This window comes from Cololabis saira, chromosome 14 (assembly GCF_033807715.1).
Source record: "Cololabis saira isolate AMF1-May2022 chromosome 14, fColSai1.1, whole genome shotgun sequence".
Taxonomy (NCBI): domain Eukaryota; kingdom Metazoa; phylum Chordata; class Actinopteri; order Beloniformes; family Belonidae; genus Cololabis; species Cololabis saira.
In genome coordinates, this window is record NC_084600.1 from 11,023,145 (window position 1) to 11,035,438 (window position 12,294).

The 12,294-nt window shown below is 43.0% G+C and overlaps 1 protein-coding gene across 2 annotated transcripts in view; it reads right to left on the reverse strand.

The window, feature by feature from the left end:
* LOC133459573 (serine/threonine-protein kinase PAK 3) overlaps positions 1 to 12,294 on the reverse strand; it is a 55,368-nt gene that overhangs the window by 23,327 nt on the left and 19,747 nt on the right. The window lies entirely within an intron of this gene.

Here is a 12,294-nt window from a genome sequence, read left to right on the forward strand (position 1 = left end):
TGTAACACCCATGATGCCCTCAGGTTCTTTGTTGCCTAAATAAAAAAAGAGTATAAAAAAAAGAAAAGTCTTCACAGATTAGTGGGGACTCAAACAGAAGCAGGTGACGGAGGTCACAAACTCCCTCTGGGAGTTTACAATTATAGTTAACACTGAAACAAGTACAAAATGTGACATTATCAATAAAATAACTTGAAAATTGCTTTTTGCTTTTTAATATCAATATTTAAGCCAGCTCTAAGTAATGTTGATGTTTTGATAAGGCAGGTACCTTTCAAGATGATGTTTACTATTGTTTCTTTTATGAATTACAACTTAAAAATAATCTTTTAAAATGAGTCTAGAGGAAAGAAAATAAACAACAAGTTGTATTTGTAAAGGCCGAAACGAGAGTTCTTTCAATCAGTGAATTTATCTCTTAATTAACAACTTCAGAATTTGAGTAAAAAAAACAAAATGTAACAATGTAGATTTCAGAGAATAGAGGGAACGTGCATGACGTCACAGATGCGACTTCACAACGGGTTACGCCCACTGAGTGTCAGAAAGACTGAGTGTCAGAAAGACTGAGTGTCAGCAAGACTGAGTGTCAGAAAGACTGAGTGGCAGAAAGACTGAGTGTCAGAAAGACTGAGTGTCAGAAAGACTGAGTGGCAGCGTAAACTTTCAGTTTGAGCAACTGGAAAACATCTAATATGGGAAAGAGCTGTTGTGCGATCGACTGTACTCATAAATTTAGCAAGAAACCGGAGTTATCGTTTTACAGACTGCTGAAAAATAAGCTTAAGAGAGACAAATGGATCGCTGCAATTCACAGAAACAACTGGATTCCAGACACCGAAACGTGGATTTGCATTTCCCATTTTGTATCAGGTAATGTTGAATTTTTGGGTAGCTAACGTAAAGCTCGTGTCCTAAATCACTTTAATTTCACCAACAAATCCTGCCTTGAAGTCGGACCAAGCGTCAAGACTTTTGTATGCAAGTCCAACTGCCTTTAATTTAAGTCCATAATCAGCTGTTATCCCATCTTCTCCACTAGCTGCAGCTGTTTTTGCCACTCAGTGCCAGTAAAGGGGCTGGTCCAGTGGGGAAGTGACGTCAATGCATACTGTCTTAAAAGTTGACTTAAAAGTTGCAAATTTAGAGTTGACATAGATTTTTCCTCAATTAGTTTGATAACATGAGGTATCATTGGCTGCAGATTAAAAGAAAAACTAATGAAATTGTGTACCGGTATACTGACTCTCCCAACCCTCCTGTTGTCCTCGGGTCAAAATGACCCCACTGTGTTAAAAACCAAAAAAAAATCCCCTAAAGGATATTTTTTTAAATTTCATGACTTTTCCTAGATTGGCCCCAACAGTAGAAAAAATGAAATGTTGTTTTTAGTCACATTTCCATGTAAGCTGTACAAAAAAAAAGTACAAAAGTGGTCTTCGGGTCAAAATGACCCGTAAGGCAAATAGAGTTGAAATCAAGGTCACAGAGTTATTTCCACAACACAGAATGTTACAATGTTTTAGTTGTGTCTCAGATCAATCAGTAGCAGAAGTAAACAAGACAAATCAGGTGGTCTTCTCGCAGATTGCTGTGCCTTTGATCAGTCTCAGATCAATTAGTAGTGAACGTGAACAAGACAGTAGCAGACATGAACAACACAAGGCAGGTGGCGCTCTCGCAGCCTGCAGAGCTCTTTTTTGTGGATTTCAAGGAGTTATAAAGGTGCTGCAGATGAAAGGACCCCGGATTGTCTCTGTGCTGATGCCATGAGTGTGCGTTATAACGCTGAAGAGGCTCTAGAGCTGATTTTTGCAAATGTCCAGCAAGACAACTCTGATTCGGAAGAGGAAATGGAGGATGTCTCAGAAGAAGATGAGGAGGAATATAACCCGGAGCATGATCAATCATCTTCAGAAGAAGAAGAAAACTGAATGAATCTGAAAGAGAGACTTTCCTTTCAAAAAATTGCAAAATAACATGGTCCTCAGCAGCAAATAACCAACACGGCAGGCATGCAGCACAAAACGTCATACTTTTTTTTTTTTTTTTCTTAAGCTATAGAAATACAAGTGAAGAGGGAACACTCAGGTATTCACACATATTGTGGTGAAGGACAAGGTGTTTCTTCAAGCAAATTAAATTTGGTGTTTATAATTCAATTAAGCTGCTTATATTAGAGGGTTTAGTGAAGACGGGTCATTTTGACCCAGAGGACACAGGGTGTATACAGAAAATGAGGACAACAGGAGGATTCAGCCAGAAGACACGAGCCTGTGTTTTACGAGAGTATCTGGAGCCGAGGCTTAGTCTGATGTCCGGTGGATCTGTTCATCTGTGAAAACAGTAACCTGGAGTTGACTCTAAGAGAATCTGGCATGAAGAAAATGATTCCATCCCTCTCATCCTTTGTCTACCCAACCCAGCACCATGGTAGGCTCCTCCAATGCCTCGCCCTGAGGCCAAGCCCATCCTGTGATGTGCAGCACGGCCCCCCCAGAAAGCAGCCCCCTTTACTGGAGACCTACATTAGCAGACAAAGACTCGCTCCTCGCTTCGTACACAGTGTGCTCCTCCCCTGACAAATGACACATATGCCTACATGATGGCCCTTGAGGATTTTATGTAACCACCGCCTGCACAAGATAAAAAAACCTGATAAGTTACAACATACTCTTTGTTTTAAAGAAAGGGGTTGGATCAGTGAAAAGATGGAACATGATAGGAAGCTATGACAACATCAATACAGAAGACTTCTCTGCAGCTCTATATGTCCCACTGAGCTGAACTGAAATGGAAACATTTCATTGTTTTTATAAGACTGATAAGTGTTTGATGGGGGAAAAAAATCATATATTACCAAATCCTTTTCTTTGCTACATGTCTGTATGCACACATTAGCTTGGGGCAACTTTTCATCTATTCTAATAGTTTCTTCCCTTTCAAGTGCAATATTTATATACATTATACATACATATATATATATATATATATATATATATATATATATATATATATATATATATATATATATATATATATATATATATATATATATATAATTACTTTTGATGTGGAAAAGTCTCCAAAATCAAATACTGTACACACTGTATTTCTACTTTCTACTGCTATGAATGGCTGCATTGTAACTCTTTCAGCTGGGAATTATTTATTTAATGTCAATGCAAATGCAGTGCAAGCGTAAATGCAAAGGAACTTTCCAAGTCATATAGGGGTTGAGGAATTACCACTGTCAGATAAAGAAAAGAAAAAAGGAAAAAATGTAACTCACTCCTGACAGCTGGTCCAACTAAAGTTATATTCTGATATTGCTAAGCTGGATGCCATCCAATGTTTTCAAATGACCTGGGAGCGTCAGAGGAGCAAAATTATTTTAAAACACCACTATGTCTTTATGACTATATTCCTGGCATATCTCCCAGATCCCGTGAGCTGCACTGGTAATGGAGGTGTGCTGCGTTGGCGGTTTCTGGGTGAATTTTAGGTGAGAGTCCAGACAACAGCAGAAAACAGGTTTTCTTACAATGCAGGTTGGGTGTGTCACTATCAACAAAAACACAGCAAAACTCTCGCACTTCAAAAGAAGTGTCGCAATGTTGGCACACTAGAGCAACAAAGGGAAGCTGATTAAACAGACATGGTAGGATGCCGTTGTGTCCCATCAACATCAATGTGTGGATGTATGAATGAACATTATTCAGATGAGAATTAAGTGGAGAAATACTGTAATGACAAATGGGCATTTAAGGTGAAACACTAGATGTTTAATGAGGAAATTTTCAACTAATGGTTTAATATTATTGCTTATTTGTTGTGTGTGTGAGTGTGTTGCACAGTACATCAATAGCACATACAGGACTGTCTCAGAAAATTAGAATATTGTGATTTTCTGTGATGCAATTACAAAAACAAAAATGTCATACATTCTGGATTCATTACAAATCAACTGAAATATTGCAAGCCTTTTATTATTTTAATATTGCTGATCATGGCTTACAGCTTAAAAAAACTCAAATATCCTATCTCAAAAAATTAGAATATTCTGGGAATCTTAATCTTAAACTGTAAGCCACAATCAGCAATATTAAAATAATAAAAGGCTTGCAATATTTCAGTTGATTTGTAATTAATCCAGAATGTATGACATTTTTGTTTTTTAATTGCATTACAGAAAATAACTTTATCACAATATTCTAATTTTCTGAGACAATCTTGTAAGAGGTTTCATTGAGAAGCTAGTGGGCTGTGGCAGACAAGTCTAGAGAAATATTCACAGCCATTCAAATCCAAACATTACCATCAAGTGCGGTATATACCAAGGAGATACCTCTACTCCTGGCCTGAACCTTCTGAGATACTGGTTCCAAACTGAGGCAATCATCAGCTGCTTTCTCTACGTAGATGACATCCAGCTGTATGCCCAAACTGAGCCAGACACCAACTCACTTGGTCCCGTTCCACAGTTGTGACTTTTACATTTTATTTGGACTAGATAAATATGTTCAAATGATATAAAAAAGAGAGACCACATGATCCTAACGTAACAGGTTGAATTACCAAAAATGAACATAGCAGATGTTCTGAATAGCCGCAAATACTCTCGGATACCCCAACCAATGGCAACCATGAAGATGGTGCGAGGAAGTCAGTCATAACCAAGTACTTACAAAAAGTAAGCCAGGTCCTGTAGAGCCAGCTGCATGGAGAGAACGATGTACAAGCCAAAAAACATCCAGCAAACGGATACCAGCTCTGATCTTGCCAAAACAGGATATGGAAGCCACTGATATGAAAAGACAAGAAAGCTCCTAACAAGGAATTGAGGATTTCATCTCCAACAAGCACCCTGAGATGAACGGAGGCTGATGATTAATGAGCATCAAAGTCAGCATCCAGGATAAAACAACAAATATTCAGAATTACATTGAGTAAATCGCCCCCAAGTGCTAACTGAACGTCTCGGGCAGAAAAACCCCAATGAATAAGAAGAGAAGAATAAGGCATTACCCTTGTAGGAGAAGTCATGTGCGAGATGTACCACCAGCACATTAAAGAAACGTCTGATATTGAGAAGTCTTATCAGTGGATAGAAAAGGCTGGTGTGAAAGATAACACTGATGCATTAATCATAGCATCAGGAGAACAGATCCTGACCACAAGAGCACTAGAGGATGGAGTCTACATTACCAAACAAGACCCTAGGTTGAAGCTGTGCAAAGATGCATGGGAGAAAATCCAGTAGGGTTTAAGGGAAGCAGGTTTGGTGCATATGGATTAACCATATACACCATACATAACCAAGTAACATCTTTGCATGGCTTAGAGGTCCCACGTTCAAAATGAGAGATGCCTTAAAGGGTGGTAGAGAATGAAGATAGAAAGAACAAAGCCTGGTAAACTGTCTTGGTGGAAATTTCCCCTCTTATCTTATTTCTTAATCCATCCTGGTAAACTGGTGATGACTAAGCAACAGTGGTGATCATTTAACTCCAGAAGAAAACGGGTGATAGACGTAGCAAGCCCAAGCTTAATATGGTATGCAACTCTTGTTTTTTATTTATCACATACTATTTTATTTTATCACAAATACAGAAAAGAAAAATTTGGGATACAGGATAAGATGGTTTGATGACTTCTTTAATAGTCCTCTTTTTTTGAGGGATATGACTACTTTTAATTTGGGGGTAAAGTGAGTTATTGATCATTTTAGCGAACATATGTGTAGCCAACTCGTGCTAGCGGGGTAACCAGACAGGAATGAGGACACGTGGTTTAGCGGAGAAATGGTCGACTATATTCGTCACCAGACACGTACAGACACGCGCACACGGCAGCCGTCGTGTCCGGGTCTCAGGCAGCTCCGTGTCCTCACCCTCCTCTGTCCCGGGTCAGCCACTCCTTAAACACACAGGCAGGGGAGAGAGATTGATTGGACACACCTGTGCCCAATCAGCTGATCCAACCCGCGACACCTGTGCGCTGCTCCCCCGCAGACCACGCCCAACCCTGCACCCTGCACCCTTCACCCTGCACCCTGTACCCTGCACCCTTCACTCTGCACCCTGAACCCTGCACCCTGTACCCTGCACCCTTCACTCTGCACCCTGCACCCTGCACACTTCACTCTGCAACCTGCACCCTGCACCTTGCAGCCTACACCCTGCACTCTGCACCCTGCACCCTGCAGCCTACACCCTGCAGCCTACACCCTGCACCCTGCACCGTACAGCCTACACCCTGCACTCTGCACCCTGCACTCTGCACCCTGAACCCTGAACCCTGCACCCTGCACCCTGAACCCTGAACCCTGCTCCCTGCACCCTGCACCCTGCACCCTGAACCCTGCACCCTGCACCCTGCACCCTGCACCCTGCACCCTGAACCCTGCACCCTGCACCCTGCACCTTGCACCCTGCACCCTGAACCCTGCACCCTGCACCCTGCACCCTGCCACAATATGCAATTGGAGAGCATGTAGTTGAAAACAAATCAATAACTCAATAGCATCTATGGTGATCATTTCTTAGTAGGGGTGTGTGATAATTTTAAGATATCTTTTATTAGTCATATGAATACTTCACATGAGTATTGCCTAGATAACCAACTGTTTTGTTTTAACTGCCACCGGGTCGTGATAAGTTTCAACCATCAACTGCCATCGCACAAATAAAGACAACGCTTCACCACGCCAGGCTGTGTGTGCTGCTGTGAACGTAGATGTTAATGGTGTAGAAATAGAGAAGCATACTTCTTTACAAAAATGATAAATAAACAAACACAACTAAGGTCAAGTGAAAACTTAGTAAACACTAAAAAGTCAAGCACTGGCTGCAAATGCTGCAACCTCCCTGAATCCGAGGCAAACACCAATGAATCAATGAATCAATGAATCAATCAAAACTTTGATTTGCAGGCCGGAGCCTCGGGAGCTGCGTTCTGGCCTGCGTTCCCGGTCCCCCCCCCCCATCCCCGGTCATCCCATTGCTGCTTCCACCTGCCTACGTGGATGTCTGCTGTGTGCTGCTGACGCCCCCCCCCCTCTGATCATCCTGTTGCTGCTTCCACATGACTGCTGTGTGCTGCTGACTGTTGTATTAGACGCTATATAAATAAAGTTGAATTGAATTGAATTGATTTTATTTTGATTTGAAGATTTTATTTCGAACATGCATGTTAAAAAAAGAGTACAAAAAAGTAAAAAAACAGAATACACATACAGTGATATAATACTCAATTATATGTACCGTATATATAAATATAGTCAAAATCGAAGCAAACAAAAGAAAAGAAAACAAACACCCAACATTTAGTTGTACTACTATGTATGTATGTAATAATAGAAGTAATTTATTTATAAAGCGTTTAAACATGCCATAAGGCAACAAAAGTGCAGGTAATAAGGTAAATCAAAATACAACTAAAACAACCATAAGATACAAATCAAAGCAGTAAGCAACATCCCTAAAAATACACAAAAGACAATGTAATGGAAGGACAGACATACTGAAAGGTGTGTAATCTGCTCTCAAGCAGATTACACGTGGACGGGTGGTCACAGGTCAGTCACATGAAACTGAGCCGCTGCCTATTGCTGTCATACAGTTATCTATACCATTTCTATATGCACAAAATCATGTTACTATGGATTGTGGTTCCTGTTGATGCCCATTTTTAGCAGCGACTATGAAACAGGTTGTTATTCTGAAACATCTGAGTTTCATCACCGTAAGTATAGCATTCAATAACCAAAGAATGTGATAGCAAAATAACCAAGCAAAAAGCTTGAATCATTCATCATAATTTCAAATACTGCAGTATATGTCCTGGACATGCCCATTCTTAGATCTGACATCAGAATCTGTAGATCTAAGTGCTCTGTGGTTGTTTGGCCAATCACCTGGCAGGTCTGCCGTGCCGACCAACGGATAAAAATGTCAGATTCATGAGGGCCCAGACATTAGTGATTCTTCACTCACATTAAACACTGACCTATTTACTGTGCAGGCTGACTGGCAGGCGAGCAGTCAGTGAGCACTGTCCCTGAAACCAGAAACCAGCCTCTTTCTGAGACACACAGACCAGTCTAACAGAAATATACTGTATATGTGACTTTAGCCTGAAACTGAGCACACACACACACACACACACACACACACACACACACACACACACACACACATATATATATATATGTATATATATATATATATATACTGTATATATATATATATATATATATATATATATATATACACACACACACATACAGGACTGTCTCAGAAAATTTGAATATTGTGATAAAGTCCTCTATTTTCTGTAATGCAAAAATGTCATACATTCTGGACATTACAAATCAACTGAAATATTGCAAGCCTTTTATTATTTTAATATTGCTGATTATGGCTTACAGCTTAAGAAAAACTCAAATATCCTATCTAAAAAAATTAGAATATTCTGGGAATCTTAATCTTAAACTGTAAGCCATAATCAGCAATATTAAAATAATAAAAGGCTTGCAATATTTCAGTTTATTAGTAATGAATCCAGAATGTAATACATTTTTGTTTTTTTAATTGCATTACAGAAAATAAAGAACTTTATCACAATATTCTAATTTTCTGAGACAGTCCTGTATATATATATATATATATATATATATATATATATATATATATATATATATATATATATATATATATATATAAATAAAAGTACACCACCAAGTTTTATTTGAAATACTTTGATAGATTAGGAGATTTTGATAATGATATATGAAAGTACAAGTGTCTAAAAAAAGCCCAAAACCACCAGACACAGCAGCTCAGATCAGATAGTACTGTGAAGGTTTTCACATTTCTCTTCCATAAAATATGAAATCATCCACGAAGGGCAGGCATTTCCTCTCCTCTTTCAAACATTGATGCTGAATTTGACTGTCTAACACAGGAAGAAAGTCTAATCTTGAGCCCACGACAGCCCAGTAATGGCCCTGCGGTGGGGGAGGGTACCGTAAGCCGGGCTCTCCATGCCCCTGATTAGGAACCACTCTCTGTTTGACTTGGCTTCAGCTTCAGCTGTGCTTCTTTGAAGGATGCTGATTACTTGGATGGGATAGACAGTTCCAGGACATCCAAAGCATACGGAGGAAAGAGGGCAACTCCAACATGGCAGTTTACCATTGTTATCTTCTTTATCTTGCTGATGACTGGACAACCTTTTCTGACTACTTTAAAGTTTCTTGTAAACACAGAGTACTACACAAACATCGGCACACACAGAAAACCCCTATAAAAAAGCCTAACAAACATAGACATTACAACAGTGCCCAGCGATGACACTGGGATTTCAGCATCTTAACACTCTCTCACATGGCTGGCCTCTTAATGTCAGAATAAAACACTGGGAGTCACAGTGCAGGGGCCACGCAAATCCCTTTTAATTTCACGTAAACGCTGGGATGGAGGAGCGGTTCAGTGTAGTGTATTCAATCCTCCCACTTTTCTTTTTAAGAAGGGAAAGTAGGAGGATAATTTATTGTCACAAGATCAAAACCTCATGAGGCCAAACATGCAACGCTATTTTAAAGAAAATTACATAATTAAGTTCAAGCGTAATTTATTATTAAATTTACAAAAAGAAAAAAAAAATTATGACGAGAGTAAAATGAGCAATTAAGACATGCAACAAGACAAACGATATTTTGCTTTTAGAAATCCCCACACTAGCTAACATGCACATTTTTGGTTTGGGGAGAAGCTAATGGCACTTTTCCACTAGTATCAGTTCAGCCCGGCACGGCTCGGCGCGGCTTTACACGGTTCCACACATGTGTTTTCGCACTGCCAGGGGAGAAGCGGGCAGGTTTGGGTGAAGCTGCTGTGACGTACTCGATTGCGCAACCGCTTTATTCATGTCGCGCTGATGAGAAATCAGCTGGAGCCGGGAGCGGCTGAGAGTAAAACAGCCCGTCTACATCGCTTTTTTAATTTTTTCTCGACAGCCACCAGGTTTATGAACATCTGCACCTCAGAGTTGGATCACCAAACAGACGTTTTGCGCTTTATAATAAAATCGCCGCGAGTCCCCTCGCGCTGACTCCATGGATCGGCTGACTCCCGCTTCCTGATTCAAACGTCTGCCGGCCCCGCCCCCCGACCAATCAGAGGCGTGGAGGGTGGTGACGTCCCCGCCCCCCGACCAATCGGTGGCGAGGAGGTGGTGACGTCAGAAATAGTCCCTGCTCAGACCGCTTTCAGAACCTCACTGAAATGGTTACAGAAAAAGGTACCGGCTTGGAGCGGCTCTACTCGTCTCAGCCCTAGTGCGAAAGCGCAAAACGGGTAGAACCGAGCTAAACTGATACTAATGCAAAAGCGCCATATGATAAGCCAGTTTTATGAAGAAATATCATGATAATTAGTTAGGTGGGTTTTCTCTCTCTCTTTTTAGCACCATTGTCATATTTTCTTCTTTGAATCAAAAAAGAATACGACTATCTGTGTTTGATGACAGCTATTTTGTGTAATTTTATAACCTTGTTGTAGTTTTGTTTTTGGTTTTTTTGTTATTTTTTGTTGTTTTTTCTAAATTACGTTTATTGGAAAGTGTTTTTTTTCTAAAATTGCGTAATTTCTAATTTTTAAAATTCTTTTTTTGTATTATTACATTAATTGAAAATTAATTTCTCTTCTGCGGATGTGGGGACTCCTTGACCCTTGGGGTGTCCGCCGGGGTGGCCTCGGGGGGGGGTGGGGCCGGGTCCGGGGAGCGGGCCTCCCCTGACCGGGGGGTGCACGGGCGGGCGCGACGGCGGGGTGGCACAATTCCCCGGTATCTATGTCTTATGTTGTCAGTATGAATGGGAGGATGTTGGACCGTTTCCCCCTCCGTCTGGGGGCTCCGGCGGCGCCGGGGGCGCCCTTGGAGGTACGGTGGGGCCCTGGCCCGGCTCGGAGGGCCGGCCCCCGTCTACTGGACGGCCGGTGGGGGGACGCGGGTGTCTTACCAGGGCCGGCTTTGCTGGTCCTGCTTCCTGGCTTCGGCCTCCGCTCCCCCTCTTTCCCCCCCTACACGATTCATACGTACATAGGCGAAGGGCGGGGGGTCCGGGTCGTGGGGGGCACTGTCCCGCGGGGCCCGGCACTCCCCGCCTCACGGTTTTAACAGCAAAATAGACACTGCACATTCAACACTTAATAAATACATTTGACAAGGACACGTAGTTCGGGAGGGGGGGGGGGGTCGGTGTCAATCGATACTTGGCCCTCCCCCCTCCCTGTTTTTATGGCATTAATCACACGCACTCAACACCAGGGGCGGGAGGGGGTCCCACATCACCCGCGTTCCCTCACTGACCTGGGGCGGGTGGGTCGGGTTACCCGGGCCTGGCGGGGCCCGCCGTGCAGCCTGGGGTGCCTTCTGGCGGTGCTGGACCCCCCCGGGGAGGGGGAAACGGTGCGTGATCGTATGTCTGTGTCGGTGAGAATGCGGTATGGAAGGGTCCTGCCATGGAGGATTTGAGCCTCCATTGGCAGGACATCAAAACTTAATAATTTATGAATATTATATTATACAAAGATGGTTATTATTATTATTATTATTATTATTATTATTATTATTATTATTATTATTAGTATTATTATTATGTATAGTATATTATATTATTATTAGTATAGGTATCTGATAGGTGAATGGATGAATGAATGGGATGCCTGGGTCTGGGGCCCTCCGTTGTCGGGCCTGCACGGGTGTCGCCTTGTTGGGGGGTTCCCTCTCTCCAGGCCCGTCTCCGGTCCCCCCCGCTGCCTCTGCGGCGGGGCGCCCCTCTGGTCTTGGAGGGCCACTTTAGTGGGGGACGGGTGCGCCTGCCCGCGTCGGCGGCCGGGGCGGCTCTGTCTCTCCGGGCAGGCTGGCCCCCTGCCGGGTGGGGGTCGTTGGCCTGAAGGGTGAGGGCCTCCTGGCCGCGTGTCCGGCCCGGACCGGGTGGCCGGGGATTGCCTGGGTCGCGGTCCGCCGCCGCGGGATCCCTGGCTGCTTCTTCCCGCGCCGTGGGGGCCCCGCCCGCGGGCCCCCTCGGCCGCCGCCGGGGGGGGGGGGGGGGCCTCGCAGGCGGTGGGTTGCCTCCTCCTACTTCTCCCCTCTGTGGGGTTGCCGGTGGCCTGGGTTCCGGGCTCTTCCGTGTCGGCCTCTGGTCTCGCGGGTGGCGGGGTTGCTCCCCCCCCTCCCCCACTATAGATACACTTCAGGTGGAGCTTTGTTTGGTTTATTACACAC